Here is a 5,869-nt window from a genome sequence, read left to right on the forward strand (position 1 = left end):
CCCAAAGGCCGAAATTCACCTGAAAGGTTTCAGATCGACCTGAGGAACCGAGATAAATTCTGCGAAATAAGCTTAAGCTTGTTGTATTAATCCACCAAATCTATTTTGAGAGCCCACGTGTTTCAACACCCAGTCAGCACAATGCAGCAAGTATAAATTTGCAATGCTTGTCGTTTTTCCTTTGAATTATTTATAAGGATTAACATGATATGAGATCTATAGTCTTTTCAATACATCAAGATGTAGGTTTTTTTATTTTCATTGTCATTTATTTATGTCAGTTATTTATTTGTTTCCCACTGACTCATAATCTTTTTGATTCTTTTGATTTTGTTGTGTCATGAATTTAAGTGACTGCGAGGACAAGGAAATACAAGAAACATATTGATGATCCCACTATACCCATACCAAAATCTACAAGATTCGACCACATAAATTGCTTAAAGCAGTCTTCACAGGCCAGTTGACGTCATCTCCCTCTCTTGCATCCCTTTTTCCTGGAGATCATTTCCAGCACCATGAACAGAAGACCTCAGAGTTTTCGGCTCACCTGTCAGTGAGATGGCTGTTGGCAAAAATGTTGTGGACGACTTTGATGGATTATGGAGTGAACCTCTATGCAAGAATTGAAGCTTCACAGAAGCATTTGATGAAACCGAGTTGCCTATACCTGAAAAGACTACAGAAATACCAATTGATGTAATACACAACAACTCAGATTTTTCCACAGACAGTGATTCAGGTAATGATGTTGAAGTTTCAGTTCTGACTCCTCTGAAGAAATTGAGAACTCTGACACTGATGGCCATTCACTGGACTCCCCTGATGAAAGTGAAACTAATGGTTCCCAAGAAAAAAAACATTAATTTTTCTGCCAAAGAATATGCCTGTATGGCTATTCTGGCCTTAATTTCAAGACATTGTATGACAATGAGAGACTGCTAAAAATATCCTTGTTTTAATGAAACTACCGGTAATTTGTCCAGAGAATGTCACAGTACAATTTTACAAATGTACAGCAAGTGCGTGGAAACTGTGAGCTTTTCATTTATGACATCTGTGAGAGATGTCTTCTTTTTCCTAAAGTCATAAAGGATCAAGTTGTTCAACAGTGGGCTGTGATGGGTATGTTTGTGAATGAATCTACAATTATATTAAATATATACATGCATATATATACTTTTGGTTTTATTGAAATTGTAAATAATGTATATTCATTTATGCTGACAGAATTTTTGCTTAATTTATTTATCAAATCTAAGAGCATCCATTTTTCTATCAGTTAAACTCTGGGTGTTTGATTTAAGGGTCCATACGGGCACATATACACTAACAAATCACGTTGGATCTAAAAAGCAATGTTATCAGTGCTATAGTTTTATGTTGAGTTGTCAGACTTAAACTGGAATTGATGTACATTTGTTTGGAAATAATTATCTTGGAGCTTGACAACAATAAAAAGGTATGGAACTCCAGAGAAATGATCGTGTTGATTTTTACTAATTCACAGAAACTGATTCATGCACTGAGTTCATCTTTAATTTTGACATTTTGGGAAATTTATAGAAATTTCCAACAATATTTAAAGTTTTTTTTAGCTATTCCCAAAAATTCCTAGATATTCCAAACACATTTTTTAAAACAGTCTGGGAAATAATAGGAGTTCCTAGGAATTCCCAATAATTCCCAGTCATACTTTTCACTATTCCCAAATATTCCCAGAAATTCCAAGGTCTTGGATTAAGCATAATTTGCATGGCTTGGAATAACTTGGAATTCCTAGGAATTCCCAATAATTCCCAGTCATACTTCCACTATTCCCAAATATTCCCAGAAATTCCAAGGTCTTGGATAAAGCATAATTTGCATGTCTTGGAATAACTTGGAATTCCTAGGAATTCCCAGACTACTGGGAATTTATTTCGCAGGGGGTACGCGGCAGAAAAACCCGCGTATACCCTGTGGTAATTTTGAAACGAATGGCCAACCATAAAATGGAAGGTTTCGAATTCGAGTCGTCTGTGCAAAGGCTTGCCAAGTTTTTAGCGTGGGAAAACTGTGCTCTAAACAGTTCAAAGCGCTCAAAAACGTTTGTTTCTGGTATTGATGTCCTTCTTAACTTGCCAACGGAATTCGGAAAGTCGTTTGAGTTCCAGATGGTTGTTTTAGTTCACGCCGAAATCACGACGCCACGATGGATTTGCAGCGAATCCAGTGACAATTGTGATATTTCCTCTAGTGAGCATTATGGAAGATCAAACAAATTTCTTACGGAAATTTGCCATATCAGCAGGCTCGATTGGAGAAGACAAGGCTCAGAATCTGAAGATTGAGAAAGGAGAGTGCTCCGTGGTATTTTCGTCGCCGGAGTTCTTTAATACTAGGAAGTGGTCGGTGGCGAAGGTTTCCTTGAAGAACCGGACCTTTGTATGAAAAGTGTTTGTTGAAATATTCTGTGTAAACAGTTTTGTTTTTCACAAATTCATTATGTACTCACACTTAACAGCCAAATACATCACTAAGTACAGTTTATTATAATGATACTTAGGAGGAACATTTCATATCCACTTACGTCAAACAAAAATCTACCATTTTCTTTATTCCTTTTTCGGCAAAACCAGCCATAATCGAATATTACGGGAATATTAAACTTAAAAAAACGCAAAACGGGGCTTCAATATAGAAATTGTCCGCACCTGTACAAAAGGCTCTTAATCTGAATTGCTTTTGGACGCTGTTTCCCTATTTGCTGCACCGAGTTTGTCGGGTGCCGGTGAGAAGAAATTTTCCCAATGTTTACACATGCCGGAAATGCCCGCACAAATACAGGAACACCTGAATGCCTTACTGCTGTGTATCCAACCATCGAAACTGTAGGAGGTAACCCTGTCGCCTGTAGGAGGTAATCCTTCGCCTTTGCCGGCGAAGGAAACCTTGTTTGATCTTGAGGTGGATTTGTTGGAAATAGAGCTTTCTTCAGCAGCTTCGCTTCCAGCGATCTCACGACAGATACCTTCTGAGTTTGATCTCGACTCAATCCCCGGCTTTATACGAACCACGGCGTTTTTTTTTCTGCTCTCAACTCGTCTTCGAGACTTTTGAGATGTCACATCATTTTTTTCGATCTTTTTCAACTTTAGGTAGCATTTTCTTTTGCAAACATATTGCAAGTCCTCGTTGTAAGTTTGTAATTCACCGCCGAAAATCTTGCAAAGTTCCTCGCAAAGCGCCCAAAACCGCTATTCTATCGCTTGTTTCGAGAAATTCAGCGCAGAACAAGCACTGAATCGAGTTCGTCTGGGATAAGACGGCTTGATCCCGATATTGATACCGGCGGTTTAGACTGTCTGCGACCCAGGCTAGGAAATCTTCGCTTCTCCAAAATCTGATCAACATAAAACCCGCGTGAAATTGATTTGTTGACTTTTCCACGCTTCATTTCTTACGCGCGTTGTGATTGGCTCTTGCTATACAATAGGTACTCTGACGTCACGAACACGACCTCGCACAGAGTATATCAGACGGGAGAGGGAGAGAGAGGCTACGAACGACCTCGGACGTCTGAGAATCAGGCTACCCTACTCCGTGCCCGCTGTTTATTTTAGTGATTACACGGTCAGTGCCAGGAGGAGCGGGGAGGTGGTACTCCCATAAATTTCGGATAGGTGTGTGCCGCGAAGGGTCGTTCAACCCTGACCCTATTTAAGGATGAATCAAACAAAAATAAAATTGATACCCTATTTAAGGCCCAAACCCGAAAAATGACACCCTATGCGAGGGAAGAACAAAAACTCAAAATAGCTTGAACGGGTCAACTTTATTTCGTTTCTGTGTGATACCTGGAAGTCAACATCAAGCATGTTATGGTAGATTAAGCCTACTTTAACAATATGCCATCATAAACATGGTAAATCTTTTGAGAATTGTTTTGTTCCCTGCTATTACTTTGTTATGGAACTGAAAAAAATAAACTAATCAGGTCATCTTTGTACAACTACAATCGTCAACAAAATTTGGTTGTATGGAATAGCTAAACACAGCTTGAAAGCAAATGTTTCGGAGAAGAAGCAGCAGCGCTAATCGAACTGGATATCTAATTGCAAGTTTAGATTAATTAATAGCGTTTTGTCTTATTTGCTGCGTTATGTTTTATGACAGAAGCATAAAGCTTAATATGACCGATCGCGTTGACCGGTTCCATATTTAATGGAGTGGCGTGCGAACACATACGGTTTCCGGCTTTTGTTTCAAGCCGCCGGAAAGAACTAGACTGTTTACAGTCCCCTATTTTTCCGTGAGATCGTAGATGTCGATCGTTGAGTTCGACGGGCCGCCATCTTGGTCTCTTGATGCGAGCGAAACTGGGGAGAGTACAAAATGTCCGTGAATAGGGGTGGTGGAGGGCACGGTGAGCGGAAAAAATCCGCCCCCTCACCCCCAAACTGTTACCCCACCTCCACTACCCACGGGCATTTTGTACTCTCCCTAGTTTCGCTCGCATCAGGAGACCAAGATGGCGGCCCGTCGAACTCAACGATCGACTTCTACGATCTCACGGAAAAATAGGGGACTGTGAACAGTCTAGGAAAGAACCGGCGTGAAAAAAAAGCCGGAAAACTGTCAGTGTTCGCAGGCTAATCGGGGAAGGGAGAGAAACGTTGCGTGACGATCCAAACAACGACTAACCGCCACGGAAAAACACAATCTTTATAAAAATTAACTTAAACAGATCATTTGTTTTCCGCTTAACTGGGTGTTTACGCACTGCTATTTTAGCTGATACAAAATAGGCACCCTATCTAAGGATCACACTGGGACACTATGCTAACATGGGCGAAAATGATACCCTATTTAAGGATCGAGAACCTCAAAAAACCATACCCTATCCCGCGTCACATACCTATATAGCCCATATAGGGGAGTACCCCCCCGGGGGGTCAGTGTAAAACGGAGACTGCAGACTGCAGACCGGGGGTAAAATGCAGGCTGAGGGTAAAATAAAATTTTAATAATAAAAAACACGAGGTTCAAATCCTGATTCAATGAAGACTTTAGAATGTTCGTACTCGCACCCGTAATTTTTTTTCCAAAATCCCGAAAACTCAAACCAAAAGGCATTTTATAGCCTTAGTCAAACATTATATTATCAACCTCGAGTTCTTGAACTCCCCAGTTTCCCACAACGGCCCGTTCAACTAATCGTAATTCTATACATGATATTAGAGAAAGTTCGTCTCCCAACCCCAAAATGCATTGGGAACGACAGAACATCGAGATCGAAATGTATCATGGACCAAAATATAACAAGACAGTGGGAGCCTGCTCTCTAACACTTGTAACGCCTGGTTAATTTCAGCTTTAAGAAACATATGGCGACCACGAACGCCCATTTTCTCGAAATATTCCTGCAAGGAAACGTGAACTATCTCTCGAACGTCTCAGTCACAGAAATTTTTGCTCATCAGATCAGTTGTGCACCATGGTAATTAATATCTTGCAATTCATTGACCTATTTGTTACTAGTAAACAAAACTTAGCTTGTGAATTGCCTATGTAGAAATTAGTTTCTTTAATTTGCTTAACAATAATCATAACGGCTTGTAGTGTATTTAATGCAGTCATACAAAATTTCATACCGTAATCCCATGATAATCCCACACACATACCAACATTGAAAGCTTGAAAATATGTAATATAAGATATACTAATATTTATATGTTTGTTGCTACTTGAAGTGTTTCAGATTCGTTGTTTAAACACAGTATAAACTCCAGAACAATATGAAATAACTATATGACAATATTGAAATGACAGTTAATGTCAGATCGGGATAGGTACTCAGAGTCCAATTTTTCTTAGAATGTTACTT

At 39.5% G+C, this 5,869-nt stretch overlaps 1 long non-coding RNA gene across 1 annotated transcript in view; it reads left to right on the plus strand.

The window, feature by feature from the left end:
* The window catches only part of LOC149111705 (uncharacterized), a 1,697-nt gene extending 216 nt beyond the window's left edge, over positions 1 to 1,481 (plus strand). Inside the window, exon 2 of the long non-coding RNA XR_016207334.1 lies at positions 352 to 1,481. This is a non-coding gene — a long non-coding RNA (uncharacterized LOC149111705). The remainder of the gene's footprint in view (positions 1 to 351) is intronic.
* The last annotated feature ends 4,388 nt before the right edge of the window (positions 1,482 to 5,869 follow it).

This window comes from Orbicella faveolata, unplaced genomic scaffold (genome assembly GCF_042242905.1).
Source record: "Orbicella faveolata isolate gen_17 unplaced genomic scaffold, um_ofav_v1 contig_2, whole genome shotgun sequence".
In the NCBI taxonomy this organism is placed as follows: Eukaryota; Metazoa; Cnidaria; class Anthozoa; order Scleractinia; family Merulinidae; genus Orbicella; species Orbicella faveolata.